This window comes from Fulmarus glacialis, unplaced genomic scaffold, assembly GCF_000690835.1.
Source record: "Fulmarus glacialis isolate BGI_N327 unplaced genomic scaffold, ASM69083v1 scaffold380, whole genome shotgun sequence".
Taxonomy (NCBI): domain Eukaryota; kingdom Metazoa; phylum Chordata; class Aves; order Procellariiformes; family Procellariidae; genus Fulmarus; species Fulmarus glacialis.
This window is the reverse complement of record NW_009189305.1, coordinates 1,757-17,532: the sequence shown is the minus strand read 5'-3', so window position 1 is coordinate 17,532 and position 15,776 is coordinate 1,757.

The window sequence follows — 15,776 nt, the reverse complement described above, 5'->3', positions numbered from 1 at the left end:
CTCTCCTGCTGTCAGGTGAATCCCCTCCTGTTTTGTGGGATTGTGAGGTCCAGCTTTTAATAGTCTCTAACTTGATGCCACCTGTAGTATAGGGAGCACATCTCATTCCACAAATGAGATGACTACTATGAAGAAAGACCTGCGTGCTTTGAGAGGAGATGGTCTCGGTGAAGACTGAGGTTCAGGAGAAGGCACTGAGTATATCAGTTTTTTTCTGGTGCTAGGTCACCTGCTTGATTCAGCAGTTTTAAAACTGGACTTGGCCATTTCAGTTTTATCTCTGTGTGCCTAAGAAATGCTTTGTATTTCCCCTTGGTAGCCTGTCCGTCCTTCCATTTCTTGTGGACTTTCTGTGTTTGAGCTCAGTCTGGAGCGATAAGTGCTGGGGTCACAGCGTCTCAAGAAAAGAAGAGATGCACTTCAAAGCTAATAGAAGCAGTTGAAAGTCTGAGGAATGAAGATGATACTGCTTGTTGCAAAGCTGGAGGGTCTCATCTTGGACTGGGTGGGGGGGGATGGGCAGGCTGCAGGCAGCATGATTAGTTCCAGGCAAGAGGACAAGGCAGTTCTGTGCGTCTGGGACCCAACATTATTTCCACCCTGTGTTGAAATTGAGCTGCTGTGTCAAGCCATTGGAATAGGTATTAAAAGCCACTGGGTTTCAGTCCCAGGCCTCTGCAGTAATATGTTGATGCCAAAGAGCTGAACCTGCTCTAGTACTCGGATCTGTGTGCAGAATAACTCTAGGAAGAACAGGTACTGGCTGTCTTCCTGGCTGCTGCTCTAGTGGTGCAGGATTACGTGTTGCCAGAGGAATGCTGAAGCTTCCCAACTGGGGTGTAAACTCAGGTTTCCCCAGTGATAGTCCTAAAAGCAATGCCACCAATACCTAAAGGCACAAGGCCTGGAAACGGTGCTGAGGATGTGCTCCAGAAGTGTGGAGTTCTCCCAAGCTGTACAGCCAAAACTACGTTAAAGGTGGAAAAAATTGCTTCCAAACACATTATGTATAGTCTGGAGCCTGCTGAAGTGTTAAAGCAGAGCCTGTGGCCGAAGTCTAGAAAGAACAGGATGGTTCAGTGCTGACCTGTTAAGCTCCCATGTGACTGCAGTAATGACAATTTAGTAGAAAGGTTAATGAACAACTGAGGAACTGCTCTGACTCAGCTAGATGGAGCTAAGCAAACAGGATTCACATGTAAAGGAATGCAGAGTATCATCTGCATGTTCTTAAATACTCTTGATTAAAAATATGCCAATTTGAAATGCTTGCACAGCCACATTGTGAATGTACCTACAGACAAGCACTTGGAAGAGAACGCTGTCATTGGAAAGCTACCAAGACAGGCATTTCCTGACAGTTTGTTCTATTTGACTTTCAATTATGTTTAACTTCAGGTTAAGATACACTTGCACTTTTTCATCCTGCTTCATTTCATACCGTGGACTTGCTGGTGGTGTAGTCCATGGGGTATCCTGCATATTACTTACAGTTCAGGCAGGCCTCTGCTGTTTGGGAGAGATTGGATTAGGGTAAAAATTGCTTATAATGTTTGCTGTTAGTATACTTCATGCCCACAAGGAAGCACTGCTGGAAGCGAGGTTTAGCCAAATTTCAAGTTAACTGTTCAATTTTCTTCTATTTCTTGTTACGCACTGTACTTACAATACCAAAGCTGCTGTTACATTTAATTAAAAAAAAAAAAGAAGCAGGTCCTAGAGAGCCATATCTTGATACAAATTTTACATTCTCTGTAACATACTTAGTTCTGCCTTTGGCAACTGCTATAAATTTTATATATATGTATAGAAGCATAGTATGTAGTCACATTTAGGAGGAAATTCAGACACATGAATACAATAATCTCAGCATTTTTCATTCCTGGATTAGCCAGAACATGAAACCACATTTTTGCTATTATGTAGTTCCTAATGTGCATGCTCTACCTAACCCCTAGCTTTAAATTATGTAATTTATAACATTCCTGTGATTTTCCCCACATACCTTTTTCTAGATTATATTGATTCTCTCAGTCCATCACTCTAAGTTTGTCCTAAAATACTAAGATTTCAAAATAGCATGCAAGGTATCTGCCCATCTGGAGACATGCACTGGAACTACTGCTTTTTAAGTCTGGAATAAGTAAGCGTACCAGTGCAAGGTTCCTGGGGCTCAAACAAACCCAGAAAAAATCCAGTTAGCCCTGAGAGAAGTCTAACTGGATCCTTAGTGACCTTTCCAGACATACTAAGCAGGGAGCAACATGTTCTGTGACTGTTACCCATTCATTTAGCAACTCATAGACTTCGACAGTCTTAAATGCAACCCAAGATACAAAAAGTGCAACTTTTTCTTCCCTTCCTCCTTCCCTGCTATCCACTGAATTTTATTTTGCTTGCTCTTAAAGAGTTGCAGAAACCTAATTTAATTGCAATAAACAGGAATCCAGGTACAACTATCAGATTATCTGCAATATGTAACCTAATACTGGCTGACTTGCAATGATGTTTAATTTTTCTTTTCTTTAGCAACATTTGAAGATTTATATACTTAGAAAACAAAAAATCATTGATTTATGATATGAAAAGTATTTGACCTCAGAAAGCCTAAATTAGAAATCTGATTTTCAAAATATTCCTGCACTACCCATTTTGCTCGATTAACTGTTACATGCAATTTAATGGACTCAAGTATCACCTGTTAAACATATTTTGCATAAATACGTAGTTGCTGGCACATCAATTACTGCAAACTCATAAGCAGCAGCATGGGTTAGTTAAGATAATCTTTTTACTAGGCTAGCGAGAAGATTACTCCGATGCAAAACCGTAAGGCATATGCATGACAGACAAACTATTCACACAGACATATGCACATATCTACACTTTCTAATTTTCTGCATCCATCTGAGCAGAAACAAACGCTTATCAAATAGGCTGCTCAAGATGAGCTCTGTAGTGCTGGACCTTCTTTTGAAGGTCTCCCTGGCCAAAAATGGGTCCGTTCTTGAAGGTGAGTTACGAAAGCAGCTACCTCCTGTTTATGGCTTCTTAAATGGCTCACTCAAAGTAAAGCTTTCATTATGGATACAATGCTTGGTATCAGTGGTCCAGTTTATAACATTCGATTTAGACATCACCACTTAAAAACTGCAAGTTACCTGAGCTGCTGGTAGCCCACTTACAAAACATGCCTACTTATAAAAACAAGACACAGCAGACTTCCAGAGACTCTGAAATAAATTCAGATTCCAGAAGCTGTGTGGAAAAAGTATCCAAACATTAGGAAAACGCTGCTTCTGTCAATTCGCTATTCAGTTTCCTACACTCCTGAGAACAAGCATGTGGAGGTAGAAAACAATGTGATACTCCTTCCAAACCACTTTTATAATAGATAATTAAATATTAGTTCATTCCATGATCAGAACTTGCAGACATCTATGTGTAAGGTTCATGAAGCAAACCCCGTTCTCTCTTTTAAACAAATACACTACTGAATATTAAAACTGAAAAATATTTAAACAGGTATTTTGTAAAAAATCCCTTTTTTAAACAGTTGAATTTAGAGTCTCAAGTAACTCGGAGTACTCTCTATGAAATCATGCACTCATTTAACTCATGGCTTACACTGCTATTGATCAAAGGGAAAGGGATGGGGCACTGAGCGGTGAACTGTAATGAATATTTACTCTTGTAAATTCAATCCCAGGGAACTCAATGGAATGACTTATATGGGAGCATGTTCCGTGATGGAATTGCAACTTAGTGCTATAGCCCTCAAGAACATCTTTCAAATTTCACAGTGATGTCAAAAGTAATGGTGCATTTTGAGTAAGATGATCCTTAGTAACTATTATTCAGAAATGCAAAGGGACTTTAAGACAAACTTTCCGAAAAATAAACATAGCTTTTTGACTTTGAGAGTGAATAAACTGATAGCGTTATTGTTAAATCTATTTGGCCACTGAAATGTCTCTTGAGCCACTAACACAACTACATTACAGTTACACAGACTGCATAGCTGTTACGCAACTGCACAATATATCATCTTTCTGAGAACATTTTTTGTATTCAGTTATAATGTGATTGTGTTCTTATTTCACAATTAAATGGAAATTATTGTGCAAATGGATCACTATAGGATCGCTGCTTTATAACTGCAGATATGTTGATATATTAGAAAGGTGCAGAGTTCTGGTTTGAGTTTGTAAAGTAGCCATAGAAGTGGAAGTTCTGACTCCACTGGTTTAATTCCCATCTTTAATTCCCATGTTAAATTTCACTGTCTTACTTCATGGGCAAAAGTAAGTTTTTGGTACTTGTTTTACACTGCTAAAAATGCTGCACCAACAAAGCTATAAAAAGACAAGAGAAAACCAGCATAGGATTGAACAGAGTTGTTAGTTGCAGTTACAGGGCTAAATTCTATCCTCTTTTCTGTGTGCAGTCCTGCTGTGGACAAGAGTTACACAGATGTAACGGAACAAGAAAAAATGTTCCAAGTCCATTTTTCTTGCCCATAAACTTCGAGCAATATGTTGCCTCTTCCTCATCTGCTTCTTCCAGAAGAGGCACTGGCCTCTGTGTCTGCCAGAGGTTATTCTTTAAAACACACTGTGTGACAGCTCCCATCAACACACCAGCCACTGTAGAGTCACAGCCATCTCCAGTCCCTAAATTGGTTCTTGTTTCTTCAAAGAGGAACTTACTGTGTATCTGTCAGCTTCACTAGATTCATCTGTAACAGCACATGATCTTAAGGGTTTGTCCTGGTTTAACCCAGCAGGCAGCTAACCACCACACAGCCGCTCGCTCACTCCCCCCACAGTGGGATGGGGGAGAGAATCGAAAGAGTAAAAATGAGGACATTTATGGTTAAGAACAATTTAATAATTGAAATAAAATATAAGAAGAAGTAATGAAAAGGAAGATAACAAAAAGAGAGAGAAATAAAACCCAAGAAAGAAAAGTGATGCAAATGAGAAACAATTGCTGACCACCAACCGACCGATGCCCAGCCAGTCCCTGAGCAGCGCCCCCCCCCGGACAGCTTTCCCCTAGTTTATGTGCTGAGCATGACATCATGTGGTATGGAATATCCCATTGGCCAGTTTGGGTCAGCTGTCCTGGCTGTGCCCCCCCCAGCTTCTTGTGCACCCCCAGCGTTCTCAGCCGGTAGAGTATGAGAAGCTGAAAAGGCCTTGGCTCTGTATAAGCACTTCTCATCCATAAAGAAAACAGCTCTATATTATCAACACTGTTTTCAGCACAAATCCAAAGCATAGCCCCATACTAGCTACTATGAACAAAATTAACTCTATCCCAGCCAAAACCAGCACAGGGTTAGAAAATGTTTAGCCAAATACAAGGTCGGATTTCCAATTACAAAGTTAGAATCCAGGCTATAAAAAGGTAGATAAAACTAGACTATCCTTAACTACAAGATTCCTTCTTAGCTGCTCTGGTATCCTGCAGCCAGAATCTCTAACAGCCTAGACAGCAGTAACATACATTTTCCACACTATTTCAGGATGAAACTTAAAACTAACAGAGGGCTTAAGCCCTTGAGGGCTATTCTTTAATGGTAACCCCCTCCAAATTCACGGTCTTCTCTTTGTTAAAGATGTCTCTCTCCTGTTTTTATTTCTTGATGCTGTTCTAAAGCAAAGATAGGGCTGCTGCATTATCTGAGAGGAAAGAATGTGTTTTTATTCAGTTAAAGCATTTCCAATACTGTTACAATATCCTGCAAGTCACGTGTCATAAGGAGTACTCATTGTATGTTCATTTGATTAGACTTTGAGATTTGTGTTCTTTATATGCTGCGTATTGCCTAAACCCATGTTATTAGCTAGGTGATAGATAGGACGCTCTGTCCAAACCCATCTCTCTCATAACCGAAATTTGCCAGTTTTAAGGGTTCTTACGGAAATGTATTTTACAGACACATTCAGATAACGCAGAAGTTGGGGTTTTTTCTTATTTGAAGAGCTAACATTTTATAGTTTCTAATTCTCAAATTTTATTTAGAGAGAAAACCCGATATAAAACCAAAAGTGTTGATAGAGTTGCTGATTTAAATAAAGACCTAATTTATTTATTCCCCCAAACTGTTGTGAAATATAATACTTTGAGGGGGGAAAACCCCAGAAAAATAAGATAAAGAAAATTACTCATTCCCGTTACAGAAGGTATATTTTACCTAGTGTGCTGTACTGAAAGCTGGCATATATAAGGACAAGACAAAGCTACAAAGGCTTCAGGGTGTAATTGCTGAAACTGCAGTACCTACAACTGAAGGATACTGAGCATGAAGCTGACAGGACTAGTGAAAACAGTAAAGCAAACAAACAAACAGCCATTGTTATAATTGTCTGTACTCTTCTATGATTAATATTGGTTTTAATGTCAGTATTTAACTTGTTCAGCTGTGCTTTCACTGTTTTTAGGGAGATAATCAACTGTAAATTCATAGTTTTTAATATTCTAGTTCTAAGCTTGGTAAAAAGTTTATTTGCAGCTGTACTCTGTTGTTAATCGCCATGACATGGAAAAGCCGAACAATTTATATTTGTGCCTTTCAACTCTTCCATTTAATGTGCTGCTACATAAGAGGAAGATATGTTTTCTGATTACCTGCTCTCTTAACATTGTAATCTCTTAAATACTTCATTCCTGAAATATTTAAACTATGCAGACCACCCAGAAGGGCTCAGCAGACAAGAAGTTACAAACCAGTGATTTTCTCTTCAACTTCTCATATTACTATGTCAAGCAGTAGGTAAGAAATGAATCAGCTACTGGAAAAAGCTATCTATTTTTATTTTTCATAAAGAAAATGCTACAGAGACACATAGAAATCATGTTTGAACCAGCTTTCATAAACCAGTCCTAACTCCTTTTTAAAGAATTGTAATCCTAGTTATTCTTACTAAATTTGGACAACTGCCATCTCATTCAGCCAGTTCTCAGTTTCTCACAGTAATAAAGCTTGACTATAGGATTTTAGTGTAAAAGCTGACCTATAGATTACATTTGTTTCCTGATCTTACAGATCTCAGTCAAGCAAAGGCAGGAGAGCACTTCATCTTATATAACATAAATACACTTCTTTATATGCTAGAGAAACATGCTACTAGTATTTTTAAGCATAGCACGTTATTATACATTCAGTTAAAATTTGTTGAAACCTATGTGTAATTACAACCACTGCTTGTCCAGGCCAAGAGTTCTCAAAATATGTCACTGTCTAAAGTAAACATGTATACAAATCTGTTCAGAAATCAGAAGGGTGTAAATGGAGGCTACTGCTTGGTATGATTCTGTGTGTATTTATGTGTGCATGTGTTTGTTAGAGAGAAGAACTAACACACAAATATATACAGAAGGAACAGAGCACCAGTCTCAGTCACAGAAAGGCTAATAATATGACTCTTAAATGAAAAGCATATTGATAAAACTGTTAGGTTGAACGCTAATTGAAAAAGAGTGGAAGCTCTGAGCAAGGTAAATCTCCACTTGATTCCTCTGTGTTCAGAAAAGGAGGACTCTCTATACTGGGTTTTGCAATATTGTATACAAAACCCTGGGAAATTTGAAAGATTTGGGAAAAAGATCACAAAAAATAGATGGTTGCAGAAACAGATGGTCAGTTCATGCTGAATCTCTCAAAATACTCAATTTTTTCAGTTTATGTGATAGTGACTCAAGAAATGAATACAATCTCTGTATTCCACATGTAATACATATTTTAGATACAAAATAAATATACACCTGTATATATTTATATATAAATATGCAAGCTATAAACAAACACAAAATATAAACAATTCTAGAATATCATTTTTGTAACAGTTCTTTAAGTTTTTATATTTTGGAATCCTTAACTTTCAAGACTGTTCAAGACTCTGAAGGCACTCTAAATTATTTTGATCATTCTATCTTATAAACCAGTTATATGGAAATAAGGATATTCTACTTCACTTGACAGAAGCGCCAGTGGGCAACTAGAATGTTAGGAAACGTGGCAACATGAGAGGCTGAATGAAATGATCCTTCATTAGTAATGACCCTGACTCCCCAATATAATGAGAATCCTTTTGATAAGACAATCTTAAGGCTACATAAGAATAAATATATGTATCCTAAATTAGGTCAAGAGACCTGAACTACTCACCCTCTTGTGAGTAACTGAAATGACATTGATGAAAGTCACCAGCCTAAAGATGTAAAGGTTGAATCTTTTTTGAAGTTTTTTGCAGTCTCCAGCAGTGAGACAGCTCATCATAGTATCTCTTGTTCCAGTGCTGTACTGGGATTAGTTTTACAGTTTCTAAAATTCTTGAGAACACTTCCTGAAAAAAACGATGCAGTTGGGGAATTCCAGAGAAGCAGTAAAGCCAACTAAATGAATTATTGACTGCTGGTCACTGTGTGTATCTGCTAATACGGGAGGAAGAGCTGATTGGAGTAGCATAGAAGAAGGCAAGAGGGAAAATTATTTTATTGCTTCTAGTCAGAAATTCAGAGCTGTTGCCTGCTAATTCGGAGCTCATTAGAGAAACTGAAATAAAAGAGAGATGCTGGCAGTGACCGCTGTTCTTGCTAGCAATGCCAGAACTGGCCATTCTGTAGCTCTTGCCAAACACACAATCCTTTGCCCAGACCACTCCAATGCTGGACTGGTATCAGCAGAATCTTTCCATCTGGATTGCTCCCAAAATGAAGATGACAGAAGGGTATTTGTAATGCTTGTAATGCTTTGCCTTGCCTTTTCTGGTTTCCAGAACAGTGAAGGCTGAATGAGCTTAAAGAAACTGAGATGGTGCCAGTTACACATCATTACATGTTTTAATACACTGAATATAAAGGAGAGAAAGTCTAAGGTGCTGCTCTGTAGCTTCTACAATGGGAAAAACTTTTCTGCTTCCAAGTGACTGGGCGTGCTTTCATGCACAGTAGAAGTGTACTATATTATAGTACTATTACTTAAAGACAGAATGTCTTGGGCTTTGCCATAATATCTTTTAAAAAACTGTCCCCTTAAAAAATAAAGTGTTTTGGTATCTTAAAATTGGTACCTGGTGGTTTTTTTCTTAAGTACATATGTATCTAAATGCCAACATAAACTTCTATTTGTTAAAACAGAAATCTCTTCTTTGCAGGGCAATCCTGAGCCCACGACAGATAATAATGATGGACCTTATGGCTAAGATGTTCAAGTTTGATGTTTGGAATGTCACGTTCAATCCTTTAGGGAGGAAAAAGCAATAATATCAGATCAAAACACAGATATGACAGTTTAAACTTATAGGCATCTTCTCTCATCTCCTATAATTCTGTTGCTCAATTACAGTGTGAAGGCCCCAGCAGATAAAGCAGTACTTGATAGCAACCTTTTTTTTTAAAACTCATGTGACACATGTTCAGATGAATGTACTTTAGCATCAGTCACCATTCAATGAATGATATTTTATTCAGTATAAACTACTCAGAATGCAAGAACTGCAATAAACAGTTATGAAATTAGTTACAAAAGAAGGTATTAGAAGCTCACCCACTGGGGACCTAGTACAAATACAACACATGCCTGTAAGATCAGAAATAGGAAAAGTCCTCAATTCATTGTATGTAGAGGGTATAATCTATGTGTGTTGCTGATGACTGTAAAAGATGATCCTAAGTGTAAACAACATGCTTTCAGAGAGCAAATAAAGAGAGCTAAAAAGGCCAAGGTCAACAGAATACAATATTCTCCATTTTTATTATAGATCTGTATAGAGTGGCTCAAGCCTATCCACCATTAGAAACCCACAAGAGAAGGTATAAATTCTTCTCTTCTCAGAGCAGATCCCTACAGCAAGAAAAAAATCAAATCAGCAGTAAGTACTGCTGAGGCATTTTCAGACAGCTAATAACTCCCTGCAGAGCTGCCTAGGTCCAATTTGGAATCTGAGCTGACAATTGTATCTCCCTCTCTCAATTGCTTGCTGGGAAAAAGCAGCTATGCTTCCCTGCAAATGTAAGTAATAAAGGATGGTAAGGTCTTTAAGCCTTAAGGCTAAAAGATCTTTGGTTTTTAAAAAGATTGTTCATCTGCTTTTCTAGGGGGAAAAAAATTCTGTAAAATTACTTTTTAAAAAAGAATCTGTTCTGGTATAGTTTAGAAATCAAAAGTGTACATACCTAAATATTGAAAATATCATAAGCTTACTGTAAACTAAATGAGGCAATTGTCAGCATTGACTTTTTTTTTTTTAAGAAAGGCAAAAATCTCATTGACAGCAGCTATAGAAATATAGAGAAATTCTCTCAAACTTCATCTCCTGACCTGCATTTCTGACTAGCTTACAAACAGACACAGTCATGTCTTTGCTCTATTCATGCTTTGAGCCAGCTGGACATAAGACCAGCTTCTTTCCAGAAATCATGTGGCCACATTAGTACAGTTCTGAGCCCAAGCTAATACATCCTGCCTCGCAGCCAACGTTATTAACTCAGGCTCAGCAACACACGAATCACAGCTACACACAGCTGCTGCACTGGAGCTGGCTCCCAGCTGGCTGGTTCAGGGCACAGGCAGAGTGAACGTGTCACTGTCCGCACCCATAGATACACCCTCAAATGACCCTAGGCATTGTGTGCTGTAACAAAAGCTATTTTTAAGAATTGGTTCTCCAAATAATTGCACTTTAATTACATAATAGAAACCATATTGGAAATGAAGCAACAAAATCTTACAGGATATGGTAGTGTGAATGTTTGTGTCAACATAGCCACAACAGTGTGGCACCTGAGCATGTCTATGAATCAACTTTAAAAAACTAAACAGATCCATTAATTTGCTTTATTTTTAAATTTTTCATTATTATTGAAAATATGTACAAAAATTTACATCGTGTCCTGTAGCAGGAAACTGATCCTCTATAGAATGCTTCTACATTGCCATCTAATACTTGTGACCATGTCATTTCCATTGTTGCATCTAAAGCATTACTCTCCTCTTAAAACAGCAATACATGTAAAACATTTAAAAAGACCCAGCTGTCATGGGAAAGGTTATCATATTGCATTAGTTGCCTTGCTTTCCAAACACATTATCTATCAAACAATGAGGCGAATCAGGAAAGTAAGACCTAATGAAAGAATGTGGTCAACCATGACAATTTCCTTCCTTCAGCTTTTTGCTTGGCATTTCTGAACAGTATTCCTCAAGCAGTGGAAATGGTAAGTGTGCTTTACTATAGATTCAGGTCCTTTTTCCCCATTCATTTCCTCCTGAAAACAGAGGCAAGACATGCTGTCAGTGGGTCACTGCAGTGGCTTTGCATCAGACCAAGCCGACACGACTCCTCAAAATTACTTTTCCAACAGCTTTAAAGGCTTAAGAGTCATTCAAAAGTACTTTTCACAGTCTTCCTACACAGAAGTCCTAAAGAGCTCAATAACAGCCTTTTTCAGGTACTCATGCCTTCATGAGTAAAAGCAGTAATTGTAAGCATACCAAATGTCATGGTACGTTAACTGACAATGGGATCTTCAAAGAGATTTCCACCATTCACTCTGTCATTTGCTGTGATTTATCTACTATGTTATATTCCTCTGCTTCTGTACAAGAGACAGTTGAGTTAAATAGCAGGCATGAAAAGAATGAAAAATGAATCTACTAAACAGAATTTAGGGTTCATATAAGGGTTCATCTTTTGGGTCTGGTATCCTGTTTTCATCTGCGATAGAGTTAATTTTCTTCCTAATAGCTGGTATAGTGCTGTGTTTTGGATTTAGTATGAGAACAATGTTGATAACACAGTGATGTTTTAGTTGTTGCTAAGTAGTGCTTACATTAGTCAAGGACTTTTCAGCTTCCCATGCTCTGCCAGGTGCACAAGAAGCTGGGAGGGAGCACAGCCAGGACAGCTAACCCAACTGGCCAACGGGGTATTCCATACCATATAATGTCATGCTCAGTATGTAAGCTGGGGGGACTTGTCCGGGAAGCAGTGTCTGCTGCTCAGGAACATCCCCTTATTACGTCCCCTTCCTTTTCTGTTCTATTAAACTGTCTCTATCTCAATCCACGAATTTTACTTTTTTTTTTCCCGATTCTCTCCCCCATCCCACTGAGGGGGGCAGTGAGCAAGCGGCTGTGTGGTGTTTGGCTGCCTGCTGGGTTAAACCACAACATCTAGCTAGATCAGTATGCTGTCTGCAGCAGTAGCCACCTAGTGAAGAACACAAGTATGTATGGTGTACTCCCAACTGTTCTCAGCTCAGTTGATGTCCTCAGCCTGATATGATTTGCCCATTTTATAATCCCCAGTGGATCCCTCCGTCAAGTACTTGTCCAGTCTCCCATGTAAATTTTTGCCTTTACAAACTTTGGAAAGGAATCTAACAGTTGACTACCTGTTTGGTTTGTCATTCTGAACCAAATATTTAAGAGCGCAAAACAGCCACACACTGAGCTGGATCAAAGATCCACCTAGCCAGTACCCTTGCCACCTAAATCAGCCCATAGTGAATGCCTGGAAAAGAGCAGAAGAACAAGCAGGACTAGCATGCAAAGGTATGTCACCTTGTAAATCTCCTCAGTCTTCAGCAATATTCAGTTCAGGAGTTCCTTAGCCAGAGAATACTTGCAATTCACCTGCCATTTTACCATCCAATCATTCATGTGCTAGTCTTCACAGCAGGCTGTCATTTTTACAACCCTGAAAATGCAGTATTATCATCCAACTTCAGTACCTCACTTTCCATTGCCTTTTTTTTTAAAACAAATAATTTAGAAATATGACTAACACTACAGATTTCCATGGAACTCCACTAATGATCTCCATTTCGAAAACTGACCATTTACTCCTACCCTTTGTTTCCCACCTTTTAACCACTAATCAATCCATAAGAACAACTTCATACTCCTTGGCAGCTTAGTTTCTTTTAAGAACCAACAGATATTAATTTTGGTGCAAGACCATCAACTGCAAGTACATTAAGATCACTATTTCAGAATGGCTCCTCCATAAAAACAGTTTGAAGTGGATCATGCACAGTGGTGATCAAGAATCAGGTCCAGAGTTAGTTTCTATCCTGTAGGTTCCCTAAAATTTATGGCACCAAGAATTTTAGTCTCATGGTTCCAATCAATATGACATTTACCTAGAATACTCAAGAGTACTTGGAGAATCTTTTCCTTTTTGTTTTCTGCTTTTACAGTGTATGATTTACTTTATCAGAAAGTGATTGCCACCGTCTACCGTCCTAACAAGGTGCATTTCCTATTTAGAATTTATGTAAGTTGTATATGACTTGTTTTTAAAGATACATTTTAACTCTGATTTGACTCAACATCTTTTAGCAGTGCAAAAGGCTGTTTTCACCTTCTCTACATAATTTATACACTGGTGTTACACTGTTTCACTGTTCATCCTCCTTCCCTCAAATATCTAACATGCACATTGCACTGTCCCAATTTAAACTAGCTATTCTTATTCTCCTATTCTGGATTTGGGGCTTTTGGTGTTTATGGAGCAATAGATTTTTAGTACTTGTAGAGATGCACACATGGATAACTGAGTGCATCCTTCTGTGGGCTATATAACTGGACTTATTTGTTCGACTACTCCTCACTATTTCCTACCTCACTTTTGTCAATTCTGTCCTGTTCTTTGAAGATTTAGAATGCATTTATGATTTCACCCTTGTAGTATGAACTAACATTGAAAAAGCAACATTCTAACACCTTGTAGTAATATTACAGTAAGAAAAATAAATTCATATAGCATTTACCCTCAGGCTTCAGCAATATAATTCTTATTTTTTATACTGGGTGAGAAACACTTTCTGTAGGTCAGTGGGCATACCTACAAAAGCACTAAACTACCAGGAATTTTTTTTGGAATGCCAAACTGCTGCCAAGTTACACCTCTGAATTAAGACTCTGATGTTTCTGATGCAGATTGACTAATAAGTATTTTTTATTTCCTGCACTGCAAACCACTTTGGCAGCTCTTGAGGTGTGTAAAAAATGTTTTTAACAGCACTTTGCTAACAAGCAAAGCAGTGTTCATGTAGAAGGAAAACAAAACACAATTCAATAAAAATATTTCACTTTAATAAAAAGGAAGCCCTGGGAGCATTGATCAAAATCATTAAATAAATGTGAAACAGAAATAACCTTCTGCTTTTACATAATTGTATGCAAAAAAAAAAAATTCCAAGTGCCTTTTATATCCATTTGTTTTAAGCATACTTTAAACAAATACAGACAGGCCAGCTGAGATTAAATAAGTCTCTGGCCCTGAAAAATAATGAGTATTCCCAGTGACCTTTGAAGTCAAGGGCATTCAACTGCTTTCAGCCCAACAGGCGTAAGAATTTACATCTTGGTATCTCAAATAACTGATGCCAAATAATCTGAGGTCATCCAAAAGATGCCAAACATTAACATTTCATAAATTAGCAAGTCAATTCTATAGATAGACATCCTCTTCTGATCCAGCTGGATAACAAGTAAACATCATTTACTCCCTATTTGTTACCACCTCCTTCAGAGGATTATCACCTGCTGAGTTTTACTGGGAGGGATCCGAGTTTTAGGACTCCATGCAGGACACCGCAGCAGTTCTCAGCTCTGCCACGCCACTCTCCTCCTGCCCCATCACTCACAGACACATTCCTCCCACATGTGGATACAGCACCAAGTTCCCTCAGGATGTTCCCACTTCTTGTCCCCTTATATGCTCCAGGACATGATACCGGCAGGAGGCAGCTCCTCATTAGAAGGAAGGAGGAGTTGAAGCTCTGAGCCTGCTGCGTGCAGGAGGCAGCGTTCATTACTTTTAACCGCTAAGCCCTTTTTCCCTGAGGAAAAGACAGGAAGACAAAATGAGCTATCTTTGGCCTCTTCAAGGACTCTTGGTGGAGCCCAATGGGATAAGGCCCTGGAGGGAAGAGCGGGCCCAGGAAACCTGGTTACTATTCAAGAAAGAATCACTTCCTCCAAGCTCAAGAGCGGTCCATCCCAAAAAGTAGGAAATCAGGCAAAAATGCCAGGAGACCTGCATGGATGAACAAGGAGCTCCTAGCCAAACTCAAACACAAAAAGGAAGCATAGAGAAGGTGGAAGCAAGAGCAGGTAACCTGTGAGGAATACAGAGACATTGCCCGAGCATGCAGGGATGAGGTCAGGAAAGCCAATGCCCAGCTGGAACCGAAGCCAGTGAGGGATATCAAAGAGAACAAGAAGTGCTTCTGTAAGTACCTAAGCGGCAAAAGGAAGGCTAGGGAAAATGTGAGCCCACTGCTGAATGGGGCAGTGGCCCTGGTGATACAGGACATGCAAAAGGCTCAGGTACTGAATGCCTTCTTTGCCTCAATCTTCATTAGCAAGACTGGCCTTCAGGAATCCCAGGCCCCAGAGACCAGGAGGAAAGTCTGGAGCAAGGAAGATGTACCCTTGGTGGAAGAGAATCAGGTCAGGGAATACTTAAGCAAACTGGACATAGACGCTGATGGGATGCACCTCATGGATGACTGCTGAGGGAGCTGTCTGATGTCATTGTGAGCCCACTCTTTGGTAATCTTTGATCCATCATGGTGATTGGGAGAAATGTCCGAAGATTGGAGAAAGGTAAATGTCACTCCCATCTTCAAAAAGGGCAAGAAAGAGGGCCCAGGAAACTACAAGCTGGTCAGCCTCACCTCAATGCCTGGGGAGATAATAGAGCAGCTAATCCCAGAAACCAGGCACATGAAGGACAAGAAAGTCATCAGGCGTA